The sequence below is a fragment of the Armigeres subalbatus genome, chromosome 1, assembly GCF_024139115.2.
Source record: "Armigeres subalbatus isolate Guangzhou_Male chromosome 1, GZ_Asu_2, whole genome shotgun sequence".
NCBI lineage: Eukaryota > Metazoa > Arthropoda > Insecta > Diptera > Culicidae > Armigeres > Armigeres subalbatus.
Window position 1 is genome coordinate 52,485,726 of NC_085139.1, and position 24,846 is coordinate 52,510,571.

Genomic DNA, 24,846 nt, shown 5'->3' on the forward strand with positions numbered 1-24,846 from the left:
ACCGTTTGTCCTCTACGGACATGAAACATGGACAATGCTCGAGGAGGACTTGCAAGCACTCGGAGTATTCGAGAGACGGGTGCTTAGGACCATCTTTGACGGTGTGCAAGAAGACGGTGTGTGGCGGCGAAGATGAACCACGAGCTCGCCTAGCTCTACGGCGAGCCCAGTATCCAGAAGGTAGCTAAAGCCGGACGATGGGCAGGACATGTTGCAAGAATCCCGGACAACAACCCTGCAAAGATGGTGTTCGCTTCCGATCCGGCAGGTACGAGACGATGTGGAGCACAGCGAGCAAGGTGGGCAGACTTGGCGAGCGTGGGGCGTTGCGAGGATGGAGAGTTGCGGCCTCGAACCGTGTATTGTGGCGTCAAATTGTTGATTCAGTGTTATCTGTTTAGATGTTAACTAAATAAATGAATGAATAGCATTGAAATGGAAACGGTATGGAAGTACATTTCCAGTGCTAGCGATTGCAATGTGAAATATGAAGAAAGATACAAAGTAGGAGAATGGAACGGACCTGCGATTGAACCCGCGACCTCCTGCGTATGAGGCAGAAGCAGCAGCCATTTGACTTTCTTAACCCGTTAAACATATTGGCCGTGTTCGGCACAACATAACACAAAATCAAGGCAAACGCAGCTGTAACGTACCCAATATGTGCCAGACTCAGATTAAAAAGCAGGATTAATCCTCCTAGTAGTGATAGTGCTGTTCTTGATTTTATAAGGGAACCAAAATCAAACATTCATAAAAATGGCAAATTCATGAATTGCATATCAAAGCACCGAGATTTTTTAGAAACACTTGTACCCCATGGGGGTGATATCATGCTCACTGCTCAGAGAATTGAACTGTGCAATAAAAATCCTATTCGACTAAATGCTGATGTCATATTAGAAATTTGGAGACAGTACTCGTCGATAGCAAATCCTTCCGCACGCGATGGCATATGAGCAAGTCAAACCACCTTCCTTTTGCCAGTGGAGATATATCAGCTTCCACACTGATATTCTTCCCTCCCCCTTCATACGGGAGCTTGGCAGAAGGAAGGTCGTGTGATATGTGCCATCACAAATATTTGCCCTCCGCTCGCTTTCAAATCGACTTCTATAAAAACATTCTTCATGCCTGCCGTATCCTAACGGAACTATCAATTCTATACTTTCGCCTCTAATGCTATCATGAACATGTACGTCCAAGTTTGGAAGATGATATTAGCATTTCCATATCATTGTAAATCGTTTAACTTCACGTAGAAGTAACACACACGAAATCATTAATTCAGTTTAACAACCAGGCTACTGACATCCTATTGTTTAGCCCATCGCCAGATCGTAGCCAGGATGTCCTCATCATTCGGATGAAATAGCCATATGGCCAATAATGTCGTTCGGCCGAACAGGTCATTTGCCGTTTGAACGAAATGGTCGTTTGGCAGAAAGGGATATTTGGCCGAAAATGTAATTTGACCGAAATGGTTATACGGTTGGTCGAAAAAAATTAGCTCACCTGGCCCAAAAAGGCCTCTTGGTCGAAATGCTCATTTGGTAGAAACGGCCTTTTAGCTGAACGGGGTGACATTTTTGGCCATATGACCATATTGTGGATTTACTTGACCAATAGATTTGAAGGTCGGTTCACTTGCCAATTTCAAACGTTTCTTTTCCAGCAAGGTTTGCCAAACTCAATAAATGTTTGGTAGATTACCTTGGTTTTTGCTCCTTGTCTATCAAAACAGATGTCAAAACATCGGAAAAAGAAAGAGAAGTCCGAGGAAAACAGCAAAAAGCACGTGGCAGACTTGTCAGTTTTGACAGATTTTACTATGAAGACGGGTGTGAAGGTGAAACCGGCGATTTCAACGACCGTTCAAGGAGCGACTATTTCGAACGGTTGGGTCCAATAGGGAAATCCACGTACAATATAACAAATGAAATTTTCAGCCTAATGGTCCGTTCGGCCTAACGACATTTTCGGCCAAACGCCGTTTTCGGAGAAATGATCTGTTGGGGAAAACAACGTTTTCAGCCAAATTATCAGTTCGCGACCGTATGACCACTTCCCCCATATGTCGCTTTCAGCCAAATGACATTTTCGGCCAAACCGTTTTCGACCTTATAACCGTTTCGCTCAAATAAAAGTCAGTTATAACTTGGTTGGTTGGTTGGTCAACCGACTTTATTTATCTACCAGGAGAGCTATTTAAACACGGTGGTGAGGCACTGGCTAGAGCGCTGCACTGGGTCATTACCAAGATTACACTGGGTCATTACCAAAATTTATGTTCTTGCTGTATAGTAATGGAAAGTTGCATATAAGTTTATATCTTTAGAAATAATTGGATCATTTTTTATTTGTTTGCAAATCTGATTAAATGGATCCTAATGAATTATCTTAAAGATACACAGCAAAAACAGTTGTTGAATATTACATTCGAAACAGATGCACATAGACTATTCCGTCAGAGCTGTGATATTCCACTCCTTCGATGTCCACGGCAAATCGGGAGTAACAGCGATGGTGTAATTTTTTTCATGATGTAATTCTGCACGATGTACTCGAATACCTTCTGAGTAATAATGTACAAAACAAATTACGTAATTGAAGAGATGTAAAATAATTCAACGTGAAAAGGACGATGTACATGGTGCAAGATAAATTGAGTTTCCTTCGTTTTATCTATGAACCTGAATTTTTCAATTTTATATGATTTTATTTTACTTTTATTAAAATTCCTGAAGAAATCGACACGGAACTTGAACGAAACAATAATTATAGATCTAATCAAATAGCGTTACTTTTATCTAGCTGTTGAACATGCTGCTCGGCAGATTCCAACCATCGCTGTCGTACACAAAGTAGGTGTCCGTGGTGAAGGTTGCCCAGCGTAGTGGCCGTTTCCCGCCCATCAAGAATCGTTGGAACCCTGAGAAAAGGTGTGTTAATTGATGGTAAACTACTTCTCCTGTTAAATACTTACCTGAGAATAATTCAAAGCATCGATGAAGCCAACCACGGAGCCAACGAGGAGAACTATAGGTAGAGTAGCATATCACCAAACACGCAGTTTGGATCCAGGACTAGCACGCGATAATTGAAAGGCCATGTCATCAAGGCTGGTTTTAATCATTTTCTTGACGTAACCAGAATGCTGATGTTGTTCGGACACTCGCCGTGTCCGAATCCGGTAGGTAGACATTGATCGATTTCCTGCGTCTTGATTTCTTGTTGATATCCTGAATCTCACGTAGATGCATCGCATTTCTACCTTTCACTCCATCTTGGAGTACTGGATGAAGTTGAAATAAATTTCGATAATCGTGGAATACAGCGGGAGACTGGTATTTTCAACGTAGAATACGTTCGTACGCATAATGAAAATGGCATCTTCGTAAGGGATTCCGGGAAACCGCGATCCACTGGTTACTATTACTTACCTAAAAAACAAAAACCAAATCAATAAACATTCTTCACTATTAACGAATAAATAAATTATTGCTTTTTAAATATGATTCTTCTGGAATCCCGGAGAGAAAGCGCCCGGGATTCCGGAGAAAAACTTCCCCAAAAGAATCCTACATTGATTTCCAACAGAATTTTCCCAGGATTCTTCTCGGCATTCCCAACGGTGTCCTACAGGGATTCTCCAGTCTCTCTGAAAATCCAAACACATCCTCTCAATAATCCCAGCAGAACCCTTCTGGGATTCCCACTAATCCCGGAAATCCAAATAAAACCCTCCCTGCTTTCCCAACGAAATCCTTCCGAGCATCTCAACAGAATCCTCCCATGTTTTCCAACGAAATCTTCACTGGATTCCCAACGGAATCCTTGATTCCTCGAAAGAATATCATTGTTATCATCAGAGGAATCTTTTTGAGTTTCCTAAAGGCATTTCCCCTGAATTCATCCCCAACTGAGTCCTCCAGAGATTCCCACCGGAATCCTACTGAGATGCCCAACGGAATCCTGGTGGGAATACCAACGGATTCATCCCGGGATCCCCGACGGTATCCTCCGAGGAATACCAACGGAATCTCCCCGATATTTCTAAGGGAATCTCACCAAGATTCTTAAAAGAATGTCCCCGAGATTCCCAAAGGCATCTCCCCGATATACGTGAAGGAATCTCCCCGAGATTCCCAAACAAGTCTCAAGATTTTCATCGGAATCTTCCAGAGATTCCCAACAGAATCTCCCAGAGATTCTCGAAGGAATCTTCCCGCAATTCCCTGAGATTCCTCCCAGAAATTTTGAAAGGAATTTTCTCCTGAAATTGAGAATTTTGGGTAGATTTCTTTGAGTATATTGGGATATTTTATTTGTGAATCTCGGGTAGATTCCTTCAAGATTCTCTAGGAGATTCATTTGGGAGTCTCAGGAAATTCTTTCGGAAAAGATTCCTTCGGCAATCTCGGAGATATTAATTCGGCAATGTTGGTGATATTTCTTCGGGAATATCAGAGACATTCCTTCGGGAATCTCGAAGATATTCCTTTGGGAGTCTCGGGGAGATTCCATTGGGAATCTTGAGGAATTTCCATTGGGAATCTCGATGATATCCCATTGGAAAACTCGATGAGATTTTATTGGGAATCTCGATGAGATCCTATCGAGAATTTTGATGAGATTCCAATGAGAATCTTGGGGAGATTCCATCGGGAATCTCTGGGGTAGATTCCATCGGGAGTCTCTGGGGGAGATTCCATCGGGAATATTCCTTCGGGAAGATTCCTTCGGGGAGATTCCTCCGGGAATCTCGGGGAGATTCCTCCGAGAATCTCGGGGAGATTCCTTCGGAAATCTCGGGGAGATTCCTTCGGAAATCTCGGGGAGATTCCTTCGGAAATCTTGGGGAGATTCCTTCGGAAATCTCGGGGAGATTCCTTCGGAAATCTCGGGGAGATTCCTTCGAAAACTCTGGGAGATTCCTTCGGAAATCTCGGGGAGATTCCTTCGGAAATCTCGGGGAGATTCCATCGGAAATCTCGGGGAGATTCCTTCGAAATCTCGGGAGATTCCTTCAAAATCTCGGGAGATTCCTTCGAAATCTCAGGAGATTCCTTCGAAATCTCAGGAGATTCCTTCGGAAATCTCAGGGAGATTCCTTCGGAAATCTCGGGGAGATTCCTTCGGAAATCTCGGGGAGATTCCTTCGGAAATCTCGGGGAGATTCCTTCGGAAATCTCGGGGAGATTCCTTCGGAAATCTCGGGGAGATTCCTTCGGAAATCTCGGGGAGATTCCTCCGGAAATCTCAGGGAGATTCCTCCGGAAATCTCAGGGAGATTCCTCCGGAAATCTCAGGGAGATTCCTCCGGAGATCTCAGGGAGATTTCTCCGGAAATCTCGGGGAGATTCCTCCGGGAATCTCGGGGAGATTCCTTCGGGAGTCTCGGGGAGATTCCATTGGGAATCTTGAGGAATTTCCATTGGGAATCTCGATGATATCCCATTGGAAAACTCGATGAGATTTCATTGGGAATCTCGATGAGATCCTATTGGGAATCTTTGTGAGATCCCATTGAGAATTTTGAGGAGATTCCAATGAGAATCTTGGGGAGATTCCATCGGGAATCTCTGGGGTAGATTCCATCGGAAGTCTCTGGGGGAGATTCCATCGGGAATCTCTGGGGTAGATTCCATCGGGAGTCTCTGGGGGAGATTCCATCGGGAATATTCCTTCGGGAAGATTCCTTCGGGGAGATTCCTCCGGGAATCTCGGGGAGATTCCTCCGGGACGGGGAGATTCCTCCGAGAATCTCGGGGAGATTCCTTCGGAAATCTCGGGGAGATTCCTTCGAAAACTCGGGGAGATTCCTTCGGAAATCTCGGGGAGATTCCTTCGGAAATCTCGGGGAGATTCCTTCGGAAATCTCGGGGAGATTCCTTCGGAAATCTCGGGGAGATTCCTTCGAAATCTCAGGAGATTCCTTCGAAATCTCGGGAGATTCCTTCGAAATCTCGGGAGATTCCTTCGAAATCTCGGGAGATTCCTCTGAAATCTCAGGAGATTCCTCCGGAAATCTCAGGAGATTCCTCCGAGATCTCAGGAGATTTCTCCGGAAATCTCAGAAATTCCTTCAGGAATCTCGGGGAGATTCCTTCGGGAATCTCAGGAGATTCCTTCAGAATCTCGGGAGATTCCTTCGAGTCTCGGGGAGATTCCATTGGGAATCTTGAGGAATTTCCATTGGGAATCTCGATGATATCCCATTGGAAAACTCGATGAGATTTCATTGGGAATCTCGATGAGATCCTATTGGGAATCTTGGTGAGATCCCATTGAGAATTTTGATGAGATTCCAATGAGAATCTTGGGGAGATTCCATCGGGAATCTCTGGGGTAGATTCCATCGGGAGTCTCTGGGGGAGATTCCATCGGGAATACTCCTTCGGGAAGATTCCTTCGGGAAGATTCCTTCGAGGAGATTCCTCCGGAAATCTCGGGGAGATTCCTCCGGGACGGGGAGATTCCTTCGGAAATCTCGGGGAGATTCCTTCAAAAACTCGGGGAGATTCCTTCGGAAATCTCGGGGAGATTCCTTCGGAAATCTCGGGGAGATTCCTTCGGAAATCTCGGGGAGATTCCTTCGGAAATCTCGGGGAGATTCCTTCGGAAATCTCGGGGAGATTCCTCCGGAAATCTCAAGGAGATTCCTCCGGAAATCTCAAGGAGATTCCTCCGGAAATCTCGGGGAAATTCCTCCGGGAATCTCGGGGAGATTCCTTCGGGAATCTCGGGGAGATTCCTCCGGAAATCTCGGGGAAATTCCTCCGGGAATCTCGGGGAGATTCCTTCGGGAATCTCGGGGAGATTCCTTCGGGAATCTCGGGGAGATTCCTTCGGGAATTTCGGGGAGATTCCTTCGGGAATCTCGGGGAGATTCCTTCGGAAATCTCGGGGAGATTCCTTTGGGAATCTCGGGGAGATTCCTTTGGGAATCTCGGGGAGATTCCTTCGAGAATCTCGGGGAGATTCCTTCGGGAATCTCGGGGAGATTCCTTCGGGAATCTCGGGGAGATTCCTTCGGGAATCTCGGGGAGATTCCTTCGGGAATCTCGGGGAGATTCCTTCGGGAATCTCGGGGAGATTCCTTCGAGAATCTCGGGGAGATTCCTACGGGAATCTCGGGGAGATTCCTACGGGAATCTCGGGGAGATTCCTACGGGAATCTCGGGGAGATTCCTACGGGAATCTCGGGGAGATTCCTTCGGGAATCTCGGGGAGATTCCTTCGGGAATCTCGGGGAGATTCCTTCGGGAATCTCGGGGAGATTCCTTCGGGAATCTCGGGAGATTCCTTCGAATCTCAGGAGATTCCTTCAGGAATCTCAGGGAGATTCCTTCGAATCTCAGGAGATTCCTTCAGGAATCTCGGGAGATTCCTTCGGGAATCTCGGGGAGATTCCTTCGGGAATCTCGGGGAGATTCCTTCGGGAATCTCGGGGAGATTCCTCCGGGAATCTCGGGGAGATTCCTTCGGGAATCTCGGGGAGATTCCTTCGGGAATCTCGGGGCGATTCCTTCGGGAATCTCGGGGCGATTCCTTCGGGAATCTCGGGGAAATTCCTTCGGGAATCTCGGGGAGATTCCTTCGGGAATCTCGGGGAGATTCCTTCGGGAATCTCGGGGAGATTCCTTCGGGGAGATTCCTTCGGGAATCTCGGGGAGATTCCTTCGGGAATCTCGGGGAGATTCCTTCGGGAATCTCGGGGAGATTCCTTCGGGAATCTCGGGGAGATTCCTTCGGGAATCTCGGGGAGATTCCTTCGGGAATCTCGGGGAGATTCCTTCGGGAATCTCGGGGAGATTCTTTCTGGAGAATGGAATCCTCCGGGAATCTCGGGGAGATTCCTTCGGGAATCTCGGGGAGATTCCTTCGGGAATCTCGGGGAGATTCCTTCGGGAATCTCGGGGAGATTCCTTTGGGAATCTCAGGGAGATTCTTTCGGGAATCTCAGAGAGATTCCTTCGGGAATCTCAAAAAGATTCCTTCGGGAATCTCAAAAAGATTCCTTCGGGAATCTCAAAAAGATTCCTTCGAATCTCAAAAGATTCCTTCGAATCTCAGAGAGATTCCTTCTTTCTGGAATCTCAGAGATTCCTTCAGAATCTCAGAGAGATTCTTTCGGGAATCTCAGAGAAATTCCTTCGACAATCTCGAAGAGATTCCTTCAGGAATCTCGGGAAGAAACGTTCGGAAATCTCGGAGACATGGCTTCGGGAATCTCAGGGAGATTGCTTCGGCAATATCGGGAAGATTCCTTCGGCGATCCCGGGGAAGAAACCTTGGAAATATCGGGGATGTTTATCGGAACTTTCGGAAAGATACCTTGGGGAAGGAACCTCGGGAATATCGGGGAGATTCTTTCGGAACTTTCGTAAAGATACCTTCGGGAATCTTGGAAACATTCCTCCGGGATTCTCGGGAGGGTTCCTTCGGGAATCTCGCGAGAATTTCTTCGGGAATCTCGAGAAGATTCTTTTGGGAATCTCGGGAGCATTGCTTCGAGAATTTCAGCGATATTCCGTTAGGAATGTCGGGAATCTCTTTCGGGGAGATTCCTCTACAGAGGGGAGATTCCTTCGGGAATTTCGGGGAGATTCCTTCGGGAATCTCGGGGAGATTCCTTCGGGAATCTCGGGGAGATTCCTTCGGGAATCTCGGGGCGATTCCTTCGGGAATCTCGGGGAGATTCCTTCGGGAATCTCGGGGAGATTCCTTCGGGGAGATTCCTTCGGGAATCTCGGGGAGATTTCTTCGGGAATCTCGGGGAGATTCTTTCTGGAGAATGGAATCCTCCGGGAATCTAGGGGAGATTCCTTCGGGAATCTCGGGGAGATTCCTTTGGGAATCTCAGGGAGATACTTTCGGGAATCTCAGAGAGATTCCTTCGGGAATCTCGGGGAGATTCCTTCGGGAATCTCGGGGAGATTCCTTCGGGAATCTCGGGGAGATTCCTTCGGGAATCTCGGGGAGATTCCTTCGGGAATCTCGGGGAGATTCCTTCGAGAATCTCGGGGAGATTCCTACGGGAATCTCGGGGAGATTCCTACGGGAATCTCGGGGAGATTCCTTCGGGAATCTCGGGGAGATTCCTTCGGGAATCTCGGGGAGATTCCTTCGGGAATCTCGGGGAGATTCCTTCGGGAATCTCGGGGAGATTCCTTCGGGAATCTCGGGGAGATTCCTTCGGGAATCTCGGGGAGATTCCTTCAGGAATCTCGGGAGATTCCTTCGGGAATCTCGGGGAGATTCCTTCGGGAATCTCGGGGAGATTCCTTCTGAATCTCAGGAGATTCCTTCAGGAATCTCGGGAGATTCCTTCAGGAATCTCGGGAGATTCCTCCGATCTCAGGAGATTCCTTCGAATCTCAGGAGATTCCTTCGAATCTCAGGGCGATTCCTTCAGGAATCTCAGGGCGATTCCTTCAGGAATCTCAGGAAATTCCTTCGGCACTCTCGGGGAGATTCCTTCGGGAATCTCGGGGAGATTCCTTCGGGAATCTCGGGGAGATTCCTTCGGGAATCTCGGGGAGATTCCTTCGGGAATCTCGGGGAGATTCCTTCGGGAATCTCGGGGAGATTCCTTCGGGGAGATTCCTTCGGGAATTTTTGGAATCTCGGATAGATTCCTTCGGGAATCTCGGGGAGATTCCTTCGGGAATCTCGGGGAGATTCCTTCGGGAATCTCGGGGAGATTCTTTCTGGAGAATGGAATCCTCCGGGAATCTCGGGGAGATTCCTTCGGGAATCTCGGGGAGATTCCTTCGGGAATCTCGGGGAGATTCCTTCGGGAATCTCGGGGAGATTCCTTTGGGAATCTCAGGGAGATTCTTTCGGGAATCTCAGAGAGATTCCTTCGGGAATCTCAAAAAGATTCCTTCGGGAATCTCAAAAAGATTCCTTCGGGAATCTCAAAAAGATTCCTTCGGGAATCTCAAAAAGATTCCTTCGGGAATCTCAGAGAGATTCCTTCTTTCTGGAATCTCAGAGATTCCTTCGGGAATCTCAGAGAGATTCTTTCGGGAATCTCAGAGAAATTCCTTCGACAATCTCGAAGAGATTCCTTCAGGAATCTCGGGAAGAAACGTTCGGAAATCTCGGAGACATGGCTTCGGGAATCTCAGGGAGATTGCTTCGGCAATATCGGGAAGATTCCTTCGGCGATCCCGGGGAAGAAACCTTGGAAATATCGGGGATGTTTATCGGAACTTTCGGAAAGATACCTTGGGGAAGGAACCTCGGGAATATCGGGGAGATTCTTTCGGAACTTTCGTAAAGATACCTTCGGGAATCTTGGAAACATTCCTCCAGGATTCTCAGGAGGGTTCCTTCAGAATCTCGCGAGAATTTCTTCGGGAATCTCGAGAAGATTCTTTTGGGAATCTCGGGAGCATTGCTTCGAGAATTTCAGCGATATTCCGTTAGGAATGTCGGGAATCTCTTTCGGGGAGATTCCTCTACAGAGGGGAGATTCCTTCGGGAATTTCGGGGAGATTCCTTCGGGAATCTCGGGGAGATTCCTTCGGGAATCTCGGGGAGATTCCTTCGGGAATCTCGGGGCGATTCCTTCGGGAATCTCGGGGAGATTCCTTCGGGAATCTCGGGGAGATTCCTTCGGGAATCTCGGGGAGATTTCTTCGGGAATCTCGGGGAGATTCTTTCTGGAGAATGGAATCCTCCGGGAATCTAGGGGAGATTCCTTCGGGAATCTCGGGGAGATTCCTTTGGGAATCTCAGGGAGATACTTTCGGGAATCTCAGAGAGATTCCTTCGGGAATCTCAAAAAGATTCCTTCGGGAATCTCAAAAAGATTCCTTCGGGAATCTCAAAAAGATTCCTTCGGGAATCTCAAAAAGATTCCTTCGGGAATCTCAGAGAGATTCCTTCGGGAATCTCAGAGAGATTCTTTCGGGAATCTCAGAGAGATTCTTTCGGGAATCTCAGAGAAATTCCTTCGACAATCTCGAAGAGATTCTTTCAGGAATCTCGGGAAGAAACGTTCGGAAATCTCGGAGACATGGCTTCGGGAATCTCAGGGAGATTGCTTCGGCAATATCGGGAAGATTCCTTCGGCGATCCCGGGGAAGAAACCTTGGAAATATCGGGGATGTTTATCGGAACTTTCGGAAAGATACCTTGGGGAAGGAACCTCGGGAATATCAGGAGATTCTTTCGGAACTTTCGTAAAGATACCTTCGGGAATCTTGGAAACATTCCTCCGGGATTCTCGGGAGGGTTCCTTCGGGAATCTCGCGAGAATTTCTTCGGGAATCTCGAGAAGATTCTTTTGGGAATCTCGGGAGCATTGCTTCGAGAATTTCAGCGATATTCCGTTAGGAATGTCGGGAATCTCTCTCGGGGAGATTCCTCTACAGAGGGGAGATTCCTTCGGGAATCTCGGAGAGATTCCTTCGGGAATTTCGGGGAGATTCCTTCGGGAATCTCGGGGAGATTCCTTCGGTAATCTCGGGGAGATTCCTTCGGTAATCTCGGGGAGATTCCTTCGGTAATCTCGTGGAGATTCCTTCGGTAATCTCGTGGAGATTCCTTCGGGAATCTCGGGAAGATTGCTTCGGGAATCTCGGGGAGATTGCTTCGGGAATCTCGGGGAGATTGCTTCGGGAATCTCGGGGAGATTCCTTCGGGAATCTCGGGGATATTCCTTCGGGAATCTCGGGGAGATTACTTCGAGAATATCGGGGAGATTCCTCCGGGAATCTCGGGGAGATTCCTTCGGGAATCTCGAGGAGATTCCTTCGAGAATACCGGGGAGATTCCTCCGGGAGTCTCGGGGAAATTCCTCCGGGAATTTCGGGGAGATTCCTCCGGGAATTTCGGGGAGATTCCTCCGGGAATCTCTGGGAAATTCCTCCAGGAATCTCTGAAAGATTCCTCCGGGAATCTCGGGGAGATTCCTTCGGGAATCTCGGGGAGATTCCTTCGGGAATCTCGGGGAGATTCCTTCGGGAATCTCGGGGAGATTCCTTCGGGAATTTCAAGAATCTCGGGGAGATTCCTTCGGGAATTTCGGGAATCTCGGGGAGATTCCTTCGGGAATCTCGGGGAGATTCCTTCGGGAATCTCGGGGAGATTCCTTCGGGAATCTCGGGGAGATTCCTTCGGGAATCTCGGGGAGATTCCTTCGGGAATCTCGGGGAGATTCCTTTGGGAATCTCGGGGAGATTCCTTTGGGAATCTCGGGGAGATTCCTTCGGGAATTTCGGGAATCTCGGGGAGATTCCTTCGGGAATCTCGGGGAGATTCCTTCGGGAATCTCAGGGAGATTCTCTCCGGAATCTGAGGGAGATTCCTTCGGGAATCTCAGAGAAGTTCCTTCGGGAATCTCAGGGAGATTCCTTTGGGAATCTCAGAGAGATTCTTTCGGGAATCTCGTGAAGAAAAGTTCGGAAATCTCGGAGACATGGCTTCGGGAATATCAGGGAGATTGCTTCGGCAATCTCGGGGACATTTCTTCGGCAATATCTGGGAGATTCCTTCGGCGATCTCGGGGAAGAAACCTTGGAAATACCGGGGATGTTTATCAGAACTTTCGGAAAGATACCTTCGGGAAGGAACCAGGAAGGAACCTCGGGAATGTCGGGGAGGTTCTTTCGGAACTTTCGTAAAGATACCTTCGGGAATCTCGGAGACATTCCTCCGGGATTCTCGGGAAGGTTCCTTCGGGAATCTCGGGAGAATTTCTTCGGGAATCTCGGGAAGATTCCTTTGGGAATCTTGGGAGCATTGCTTCGAGAATCTTGGTAATATTCCTTTGGGATTGTCGGGAATCTCGAAAAAAAATCTATCAGGAATCGCAGGGAGATTCTTAAGGAAATCTCGAGAAAATTCTTTTGGGATTCTCGTGAAGATTTTTCGGGAATGTCCATGAATCTGCACGAGATTTTCAACGGAATCTTCCCAACATTCCCAACGGGATTCCCCCGAGATACCCAAAGGAATCTACCGAAGATTCTTAACGGAATCTCCCAGAGATTCCCAACAAAATCTTTTCGTGATTCCCAAGGGAATCCTCTCGGGAATAATTCCTACACAGAAAAAAAATCTGTGGTAAAAATTACTATTTTGTAGACTACGCCGTTAGAATTTTGAATAGAATCCTCCAAGATTTTTTTATGAAATCTTCCCAAAATTCTCAAGGGAATTCCGAAAGAAAATACTCCCGGGATGCTGTTGGATTCCATACAATGGAATCCTGTATGAGCTTGAAAGGTATTCTGTTTGGATTTCGAAAGGAATCAAATTAGAATTCCGAGAAGAATCTTTTTGGTATTTCGAACGATTTGTGATTTGAAAGGAAATAATTTTGAAATTCCGAAGCAAATCCTTTTGGGATTCTACGAAAAACTCCTCTTGAATTCTAAATTACTTTTTGTCTTCCAGAAGAAAAATGGTATCTATCTGAAATTCAAAAGAATTTCTTCTGGAATCACAAATTGAACCTTCAGGAGGATTCTGAAGAAAATCTTTCTGTAGCTCAAAAAAAATCCTTGTAGAATTCCAAAAGAAAAAAGGAATTTTCCCAGATTTCCAAATTATTTCCCTACGAAATCCCAAAACAATTTTCTTTGGAATCCAAAAAAATATTCAGCAACCCCACACAGAGTTGCTGCAGAACCTGCAATACCCAAATAATCCCCATCGGAATTCCCAAAGAATTCCCAATGGAATCCTCAAAGTATTCCCGACTGAATCCCTGAAGATTTGAAAGGGGATGACCAACTACCAGGAGAGCTTAGTACTGCAGAAATACCGCGAATACAACGTGCCCACACATAATCTATTCATCGACTTCAAAGCCGCATATCATACAACCGATCGGGACCAGCGATGGCAGCTAATGCACGAAAACGGATTTCCGGATAAACTAACACGGTTGATCAAAGCGACGATGGATCGGGTGATGTGCGTAGTTCGAGTTTCAGGGGCATTCTCGAGTCCCTTCGAAACCCGCAGAGGGTTACGGCAAGGTGATGGTCTTTCGTGTCTGCTATTCAACATCGCTTTGGAAGGGGTAATACGAAGAGCAGGGATTAACACGAGTGGTTCAATTTTCAATAAGTCCGTCCAGCTATTTGGCTTCGCCGACGACATAGAAATTATGGCACGTAACTTTGAGAACATGGAGGAAGCCTACATCAGACTGAAGAGGGAAGCCAAGTGGATCGGACTAGTCATCAACACGTCGAAGACGAAGTACATGATAGGAAGAGGTTCAAGAGAAGACAATGTGAGCCACCCACCGCGAGTTTGCATCGGTTGTGACGAAATCGAGGTGGTAGAAGAATTTGTGTACTTGGGCTCACTGGTGACTGCCGAAAATGATACCAGCAGAGAAATTCAGAGACGCATAGTGGCTGGATATCGTACATACTTTAGACTCCGCAAGACGCTCCGATCGAATAGAGTTCGCCGCCGTACCAAACTGACAATTTACCAAACGCTCATTAGACCGGTAGTCCTCTACGGACACGAGACCTGGACGATGCTCGTGGAGGACCAACACGCACTTGGAGTTTTAGAAAGGAAAGTGCTGCGTACCATCTATGGTGGGGTGCAGATGGCGGACGGTACGTGAATGAACCACGAGTTGCATCAGCTGTTGGGAGAACCATCCATCGTTCACACCGCGAAAATCGGACGACTGCCGTGGGCTGGGCACGTAGCCAGAATGTCGGACAATAACCCGGTGAAAATGGTTCTTGACAACGATCCGACGGGCACAAGAAGGCGAGGTGCGCAGCGGGCAAGGTGAATCGATCAGGTGGAAGATGACTTGTGGACCCTCCGTAGACTGCCTGGTTGGCAACGTGTAGCCATGGACCGAGCCGAATGGAGAAGACTCTTATATACCACACAGGCCACTTCGGCCTTAGTCTGAATAAATAATAATAATAATACCTAAAAATTGCCGACGGAATCCCCAAAGGATAGCCCTGAAGGATTCCCGTCGGACTCTCTAATAGATTCCCGACGGAATCCTCAAAGAAAAGGATTCCCGATGCACTCCTCTAGTGAATCCCAAAAACAATTTTTGAACAAAATTCATAAAGAATTCTTGACGCTTCACGTCGGAATCTCTTGAAGATTCCCATCGCAATCCTCAAAGTATCCCCAATGGAATCCCTGAAGGATTCACGACGGAATCCCTAAAGGATTCCCCTCGGCATCCCTTATAGATTCCCTTTGGAATCCCGGCAGGATTCAGGTCAGAATACTTGAATGGTTCCCGTCAGTATCGTTAAAAATCGTCGAAATCCTTAAAATATTTTCGCGGGAATCCGCTCGGGAGTCCCTAAAGTACTACCGTAGAAATCTTTAAGGGATTCCCGTCGGAATCTTCAAAGGATTTTCGACGGATTCCTCAAACGATTCTCTACGGAATTCCAAAAGGATTCTCGACGGAATGTCAAAAAAACAAACTAAAAACCTCATTAATAAAGATTAAAAAAAGAAAAAAGATGTATCCACCTATTAGTGATGATGCTTTTCTCGTGCATTCTTCTTCTTCTTCTTATTGGCATTACATCCCCACACTGGGACAGAGCCGCCTCGTAGCTTAGTGTTCTTTAAGCACTTCCACAGTTATTAACTGCGAGGTTTCTAAGCCAGGTTACCATTTTTGCATTCGTATATCATGAGGCTAGCACGATGATACTTTTATGCCCAGGGAAGTCGAGACAATTTCCAATCCGAAAATTGCCTAGACCGGCACCGGGAATCGAACCCAGCCACCCTCAGCATGGTCTTGCTTTGTAGCCGCGCGTCTTACCGCACGGCTAAGGAGGGCCCACGTGCATTATATTTTTTTTCCGAGATGCAATGTCCGATCGAGCCAACTTGTTGCGAGTAAATCAGATAATGCTAGGTTCCAAAAAGTGCGTCTACAAAATATGTACACTTACACACATACACACACGCTGAGTCGATTGGTATAAAACACTGTGGGTCTCGGCCTTCTATCAAAAGTTCTTTTTTGGAAGAATCATATAGCCTTACGGTTCAACTCCCCCAAAAGGATTCACTTCGAAATTCTTAGAAAATTCTCATCGGAATCCCTTGAGTATTTCCAACGAAATCTCTAAAGGATTCCCACTTGAATCCCTGCAGGATTCCCGTCAGAATCCCTAAAGGATTCACGTCAGAATTGTTGAAAGATTCCCGTCGAAGTCCCTAAAATATTACCGTTGAAATCCCTAAATGATTCTCGTCAACATTCCTATGACATTCCTGTCGGAATCTCCAAAGAATTCCCATCAAAATCCCTTAAGGAAATCCCTACATCCTGATCCTGATGATGTCCCTACAAAATTCCGTCGGAGTCCCTAAAGTATAAACAGTCCTTAAAGCCCCGACTATCTTAAAGTATAAAGTAAAGGATTCATGTCGAAATACCTAAGCGAGTCCCTGAAGGATTCCCGTTAGAAACCTTTCGAAATTCCTAAAGGATAGGATTCCCATGTGTATTCGTAAAGGATTCGCACTGGAATGTGTGGAATGTTCCCAATGGAATCCCAAAAAAAATCCCAACGGAATTCCTAATAGATTCCCGACAGGACTCCCACTGAAATCCCTGACAAAGTTCCGTAAGAATCCTTGAACGATTCCCGTTCAAATTCTTGAAGGATTTCTGTCTGAGCCCCTAAAGGATTCTCGTCGCAATCCCTAAATGATTCCCGTCGCAATCCCTAAAGGATTCCCGATGGAATCTCCTCAGAATTCTCGACGGAATCCCTAAAGGATTCCCGACTGAATCCTTCCAATGGGAATCCGTCAGGGATGCTGATGAGAATTAATTAAGGAATGCCAATGAAAATCCTTCAAGGATGCCGATGAAATTCCTTTAGAAGCTATGACGGGAATCCCATTCGGAAGCTGACGGGAATTTCCATGGGAATCACGAAATGTTTCTTGTTGAAATCCATAAAGGAATCCTTAAGGGACTTTAGAAAATGATTAGTTATACTTTCCCTGTGATAACACTTCGACTTCGAAATATGAGTCCATTACCTCACTCGCGTTAGGATTTTTGTTCATGTCCTCGACAAAAACACTCAACGGATGTGCACCGATAGAGGCCCTTTCCAATGTATATAAAATGTCATCCGGACGGATCTGTGAAAACTGTTTATAACATCGTTATTCCTCGGAGCAACAGTATCTGTAGACTTATAAGCCGGCTCTTTAAGCTACGTTATTATTTGTTGCGTCAAAGTCATGGACGGGGGATCCGGAACCTGCCAAGTGGCCGCTGAGTTCTTTGCCATCGTAATCCTTCTGTGATCTATTATAATGGATTTGTCGTGCAGGGTACGTGGAGCATCCGAATTTGGGAATATCTTCAGCAGTGATGTTATGGAACAGAAAATTACTGAAATGAAAATTGAAGAGTAAAATATATTTAAAAAATATAGATTCTTTTTGAGCAATAATAACTTGATACTTACAATTCTATATAACCGGATACTATTTGGATGTCTCAGTGCATAAGTTTCACCATAATTTCGTATTTTAAACGTTATTTATAAAAGAAAAACTCTGCAAGCGATTCATCAACATTGCAGCGGCTAAACAAAACACCACCAGGCAATCGAAACCCGTCAACACAAATTAAGCAGTGTTGGAGAAACGCACATTATTTTGAATGTGATTTTACACTGGATTTTTGTAATAACCCATAATTATTTCTGAACGCTGGGTTGCATGAATTACTGTGTAATATTAAATAAATAAATACTGTAATATTACACAAATGTAACGTAGTGAAAAATAAAAAATCCATTTTATTGTAATTTCCAGGCGGTGTAATATTACATCCAAATGCATGTCAATTTGCGTCTATATTTTGTCATTACATTGGAATTTCGGAACATCGTTCGAATTACGTTGACGCACTTTACAATTTTTTTTTATGTGTAACTCGTCCATCTCAAACCATCGTAGGGGTATGTGGTGAGACCATTATTATCATCATCACCAGTTATGGCGGCTAATGCACGAATACGGATTTCTTGTTAAACTGACACGTTTGGTCGATTGTATTGTTAATCAAACCAAAGCTTTTTCAAAATATTAATGCGGTTTACGATTTGTAGATCTTAAAACGCCCAAGTTACCATCAATTCATATTGGAGTAGCTTTCACCTGCTCCAGCCTATTATTCCATTCCGAGAAACAATCGCACATTTGGGTTACGTAAATGACGGTGCATACTCATTAAAAGCAACGTAGGCATCCATAGGTCGTTGTGGTCGAGCTATTTGCAGGAGATTATCGGCCCGGGTGCATCAGCCAAAAGCGCTCTGCTGAGCTTATTTTCGCACAAATTGTCAAGCACAAAAGGAATTGTTCATATTTTTACGAGCTGCGCGTCGATTTACGATGTGAGCTTGCGAGGTCCATCGTCAACCTATTTATGTTGGTTCTCCGGTATAGGGGAGCACACGAGTTGTGCCAGGCCTATGCAAAATTTCTGCTATTTTATCGCCGAAAACGCATCACTGACTGTGCCAACCGAACGGCATAGATTCAGCGGAGCAAAGGTATTGGCTTGTGTTGGCCCGGTTGGGAACAATAGGGTAAACATGATCTGCATGAGAACGGGATCATGCTCAACTTGCCACATCATAAGTTGTATCCTTTTGTAATGGTTAATTAAAATTTACAGGCGATGCATATTTTGGTGTCTATTGATGCGATACTTCGACGTTCAACGTGCGAGAGTATACAGCATGGACATTATTATCAAATCTTCAAAGCAAAGTTTTGTATCACTTCAAAATATATTTTTATATTGGATTTTCCTAATAAAACCGTAACTGTAACTTGAGTGATGATGGTTTGTATAATAATTAACTCATTCGTCAATTGCACCAATTGGATCTACCCGTTGAATAGACATTTCTTCTTTCAATAATCCCAACTAGTTCATGCGCTGGGCACATGTTAACAAACCACGTGGGCAATACTCGTAAAATTAGCTACTTAACTCTGATGAACTGTCGTAAAGCCACAAATAACTTGTATTTCTTGAGTAACAATTCATCGTTTTCCTTTGGAGCAATTTTCCCACCAAACGAGCAAAGCACACGGGACACAGGGCCATAATGTCGGAGAGTAAATTGTCTCAGCAGATAGAGGGCTGTAGTACAGGTGGGCATATGCGAAACTACATCGGACCGGGGAGGTGCGGATATAATTTTAAACTAACGAATTAATTTACTATAAAGTGCAAGCCCGCTCGTTCGTATAACAAGAGACGGAGAAAAACGCGTGCACGAGGAACGAAATTGTATAATAATAATGGAACAAGAGTCGATATCGTGCAAAAGGTCAATCAGTATTATATTAGCAATAACTTTAACGGGGGTTTTCTGCCCCGGTAATGAACAGCTTTTTGCAACGGGGAAAATGTGTGAAATGAAGTGAAAAATCTGCCGCGTGTAGTGGAATAGAAGTTGTAGGTTGTTGCAATTTCTGTAAAGATAAATCTAAAAGCGTAAAAGGCATCAACTAATTGTCTTTAACTCGAATTGTTGTCATTATTGCAAATGCGTCGATCACCGACAACAAGAAAGGACACCAACCAATAAGAGATGGCAGAAATCTCATCCAGTGGACAACAAAGTCGTGAATGCACATTTTTGGCATGTCGATTTCCTTCTGAAGTATGGCAATCATTTTCCCCCGACAATCCTATGAGGGCGCACATTATTTACTAACGATTCACTTGCGGCAATATGAAGGGGCGTTTCGCGCGAGTTATGGAGAATGATGCAAAGAGTGTACCCATAAGTATCCCCCCATGCAGAGTGTGGTGCGGTACGTTGCACTGCTGTTAAGATCGAAAACTGTGTTCTTTCTCGCGGGCACCACACCAGCATACCATCGCCGGCGTAGGTACCGGCGTGGCCCCATCTCAATCGATCCGGGACTTGAAAGAGCCGGCGTTTGCGGGGCGTGATTCTCGGCGAATTATCTAAACCACGAGATGATGGAAACGTTTGCAATATGGGATCGTGAACGCGCCCGGCTGCCACAGCTCGCACTTAACGAGGTTCAAGTGGAGGTTAATGGATGACGATCGGAGGTGTTGGCTAGTTATGCATTTTCGCAAATTGTGGACTCGATAATTGTATGCCTAATTTGCATGAGCACCACAGCAATAGCACCATGTTTTCTGCGTTATTCGCATTTATTGGGTCTCCATGGTGTTGTTCAAGTTTTTTGTATCTTTTATATAAAGCAAGCATACATAACATGCGTTGAATGTTAGAAGAATTTGTGGAACAAATAGTCTAAGAACTTCATCCAATCTAATTTGACTGCTACAAACCTTCTGAATATAAAGTAATAAAACGGTGGATCGCAATTTTTCCCATCAAGTCCGACACGGGCCGTTTGAATAATATTTATTGAATGAAATAGTCATTGTCGTTATTCACAGATTCGGAGGTCTTGGGTGCTACGAATAGTATTTTACATCTGCGTGAAGCGGCAGCGGTGACGCCGGAGAAAATGAACCTGACGAGACTGACGAACATAACGAAATTCGTCCAATAATTCATTTTTCTATGTGAAAGAAAAACGGCGACCCGACATCAGCAGCCTGCCGGGAAAAATATACGACCTTTTCATCAACCATAAACCTGCCGGAGCTGATAAGGCCATTCGGATTCCGGGGGTCGCCTGACTTTTATGGGTCTTTGTTATGCATCTTTTTTTATTTTATTGTATATTTATTTTAGCAAACGGACACGCATCCAATTAATACGAGCTTCTGGAACACAATAAAGATTATCTCCGGCCGTGCTACAGCGCGATGGGTACCGTCGCCTTTTGCGTGGCGTCAATCTTGGACCATTTAATGTGCGCTGATTTCATACACAAGTGAGAAACACGCGATAATGGCTATCAAAAAATGAGCGAATGAATTGTTTATCGTCGGAGTAACATGACTCGTACGAATTAATATATTCCTTGACGAATGGCCGGGTCGGAGTTGCAGGTGGTTGAACGAGTGAGAAGCACGGCCGGATATATGTATTTTGTAAATTCTTATCAATTGGGATTAGATTTTGTCCGAGTTCTAATATTTGTAGAGCATTAACCCACTCGCACAGCACTTCGAACAGCCGGTTATTAATTTTGATGAAGTCGTAAAATTTACGCCCCATGCATTATAATTGCTTTTGCATTACCAAGTGTCATCATCGGAGCGTGTCTAAGACAGAGCAAGCGACAGAGGGAGAAGAAATTCATGTCCATCGTTTTGGAATTTTTATTTATTCTAAGTCAGATAACATCGGCAGATTTATGTCCAATTCTTTGTGTCTATTAATTCATTTCCCTCGAAGAGTATTCTGTAAGTTTACCAAAGTAACATTTATGATGGGTCAATAAATCTTGGATATCAACAACTAGGGACCTGTATCTTACTTAACCGTAATTTTATGAATTCAGTTATAAATTCGTGCAGTACATAATTTACGTTGTAAAACAAAAGCCCAAGCCGCGGTTGAAGCTGGATGCAATTTGTTAAATTCCGGACGATTAACCGTAGGCTTCAAACGCATTCCGAATCACAGCGCGGTGTCAGTGACTCATTTATTACCAAGTTCTCATAAAATTTCTCCCATTTCTGTCAGATCCGTTTTCTGTATTATCAAATTTAGCGCCTTCAATGAGTTAAGGCTAATCGCCCGTCGTCCATTTGCAGCTCTTTCAGAAATATCGTACCCCGAAGAATCAGCGTTCATGTGAACGTTTCCGGAAAACAACGCAGCAGCAGGTTGGCTATTCCGCGGGATCAAGAAACCAACCATCGAGCAAGAAATTTATTAACAACAATTATTAACGAGCCTTATGCCAAGTTTTCTGTCCGTGCTCTTTATGGGTGCACTTCATCTTTATCGTCATAACCATATTACCGACCGAGCGCAAGCAGGGGTCGGAACGTGGCGTACGATGAGCGCGGGACGGAGAAGCGAACCGAGAGTGCACCAATTTAATGATGTTGCATTATGGCACTTCTCCGCCCATTCAATATTCAATCTCTTATAAGTAGGTATTCCCACTAGGAATGAGAAAATGTGCTTGGAACCTCCATCTTCCTTCGATATCGGTTTGTCGGAGCTTTCCTTGCCTTCGTATATGCTTGTGATTTTCGCGCTTTATCCATTACAGTGCAATAACATGGTGTAGCGTGGTTGTTGTTATGCTTTAGAGTTGCTTTTGATATGGTTTGTCCGTTCGTACTTGCCTTGCCATCGCTGATTTATAATAAAGGACTCAACAACGTCAAATCTAACTCTAATCTATTTCAGTTGATTGACAATTTTATTAATATGTCCAATCTATAATCAACAGCGCTGCTAATTCTATCAAGATGTTAGAACCGTTCGAATTCGAATTTAGCTTATTACTGGCCTGAGCGCTACTCACGAAGACTTATTGACCCGCCTTAAGAAAATGTTTGGCTCAGCTATTGACACTCTTGAACAGTTAGTGAGAAAGTTGGCGGCGGTGTTGATGATAACGTTAACATTGCCCTCGCCACATACCCCTGCAAAGATTTGAGCTAGATAGAAAACTTCCTCTTTTGCTAACGCACTACTAACAGATCAGTTAGACTACATGACATTCGGGGTAACTGCCTAAACCACCTGTCGAGTTGTGTCGATTAAGCAGATTGGCCTCCATGTCGAAGGATTCCCTGGGAGATTTTTGTAGGCAACTCCCAAACATATCCAGAGTAGCAAAAATTGTATGTTTGAGGACAAGATTTGGGATATTATCTGAACCCGGGTCCTTGGCCTAGCTTAGGCACAGTTAATAGTTAACCAATTTAGTTAGTAGCACATCTACGGCCAATCTGGTGGGTCATGTCTCGGGAACAAACCGTCGACTATCCTGTTGAGTGGCGCCGCCCGGATGGGTAGGACAAGTACTACGCATGAATGTTCCTGGGTAGGACAGTGAAGCCATTGTCCTACCCAAGATTATGGTAAGAACCTGGGAGGGAGAAACGGATACGAAAAATGTGTGTGTCAAGCCGAGCAGAAATCAAGCTGTCAGTGTGAGCCGAAAACAAAACTCTCGGCAAGCAAATTTTTGAAGGCAATATAACAACAATAACACACAAAACAGAATTTAGTCATCTCATGTAACGCCTACGTTGATTGTTTTTTCTTGTTGAAAATTTACTTGTTGCATGACGGCAGTATGTACTTAATTTGAAGTGTAGTATCGAGAGCTCCCCCCCAGGTAAGAACATATCTTCTAGATAATTATTTCAGTTGTAATACTGTCTGATAAGTATGATTTTTAGGTCTACAAAGATATCAAAAAAATACTATGCAGCTTGACGTCTGTAGATTTATATGAAGTCATTTTCTGATTAGGTCTGTGTGTGGCAGTGATATGGCAATGGGTTTTAATTATGGAAAGGAATTATCCAATAGATTTGAAAGTATCAAAGTAGCCTTCATATGAACGACAACGGAGAGCCACCAAAATATTAATCAAAGCAATCGAGGCAATTTTTCATCAGTCACAAAATACATGTGGTGAACAATCGCGGAGTGATAGTTTTCCAGCAGACTCCCGCTTGCCTATTCCCACAATAAGCTCCACATTTTGCGATCCTGCCGGATTTTTACCATTTCTGAAGTAGATCTAATTGTAGAGCCTGGAGCAAGCGGGAGTGTGCATGGACAAAATATAGTTGAATTTTTTACGTGGGCGAATGAAAAAAAAATTACATAGGTTTTTATGCTGCTGTGTTTTTATGCATCTTTATATAATGGTAAGTGCATACTAAAATACATATTTTGCGAAAGAACTTATTCTTTGAAAAGTCGGACCAGAGAAAAGGCATAGTTATTAACATTAATCAACAGAAAAATAAATCAACTGCTTTTCAATAATGGTGTGGTTGCATCAACACGGTGACTACTTTTTATATCGCATTATAATAGTTGTAGAATAAATGAGTGAGGTAGATTGAGGCTTCGTAATCGCGTTGTTTATAAACTGCATTTGGTTTGAGTGTATTTTATTGCAGCATTTTTACGATTTATGCACAAGGTTTTCGGAATCATGGGAGGATGTAATGCCAATAAGAAGAAGAAAATGGAATCAGATTAGGATACTTTTCTAGAATTTCGAAATTAGGTTATTTGAAGAGATATAGGAGATTGTGATATCGTGAAGTAAACAGATTGCCTTAAAAGTCATACGATTCAATGTGTGTAAAATAATGGTGATAAAATTTCAAACCTGAACAAGGAAAAATGAAAATTGAACCGTCTAAGACGAATTAAGTACTCTCCATTTAATTCCACCAGTTAATTTTCGTTATCTTTGCAGATACGTATTTCGACCACAACTGTGTGGTCGTCTTCAGTGTCTCTACTTGACTCTACTGAAGACAGACGTACTTGACGAGACACTGAAGACGACCACACAGTTGTGGTCGAAATACGTATCTGCAAAGATAACAAAAATTAATTGGTGGAATTAAATGGAGAGTACTTAATTCGTCTTAGACGGTTGAATACATTCCACTAAAAGAGCTTTATATATTTTTCTGAATGAAAATTGTTTTTTAACTCTCTTTTCAAAATTTCAGAGGGGCCACAAGTGGGTCTGGAAAGGGGTAAGCCCTTTTGACACCTCTTATTTACGCCGATTCTATTAATTGTAGTACCAATATCCTTTAACTATTGGAAAATATCCATCTTCAACATGCAGACTTAGTGTTCCTTGATTTTGTAATGAGCGCGAGTGGTCCTCGCATAAAGTGCACAGAGC

At 44.5% G+C, this 24,846-nt stretch overlaps 1 long non-coding RNA gene across 1 annotated transcript; it reads right to left on the reverse strand.

The window, feature by feature from the left end:
* Positions 1 to 2,626: 2,626 nt before the first annotated feature.
* LOC134208395 (uncharacterized) lies at positions 2,627 to 17,781 on the reverse strand. The gene is made up of 4 exons (XR_009978642.1): positions 17,481 to 17,781; positions 17,044 to 17,404; positions 2,987 to 3,443; positions 2,627 to 2,932 (listed from the first exon to the last, which is right to left on the reverse strand). It is a non-coding gene; the product is annotated as an uncharacterized LOC134208395 (long non-coding RNA).
* Positions 17,782 to 24,846: the final 7,065 nt, after the last annotated feature.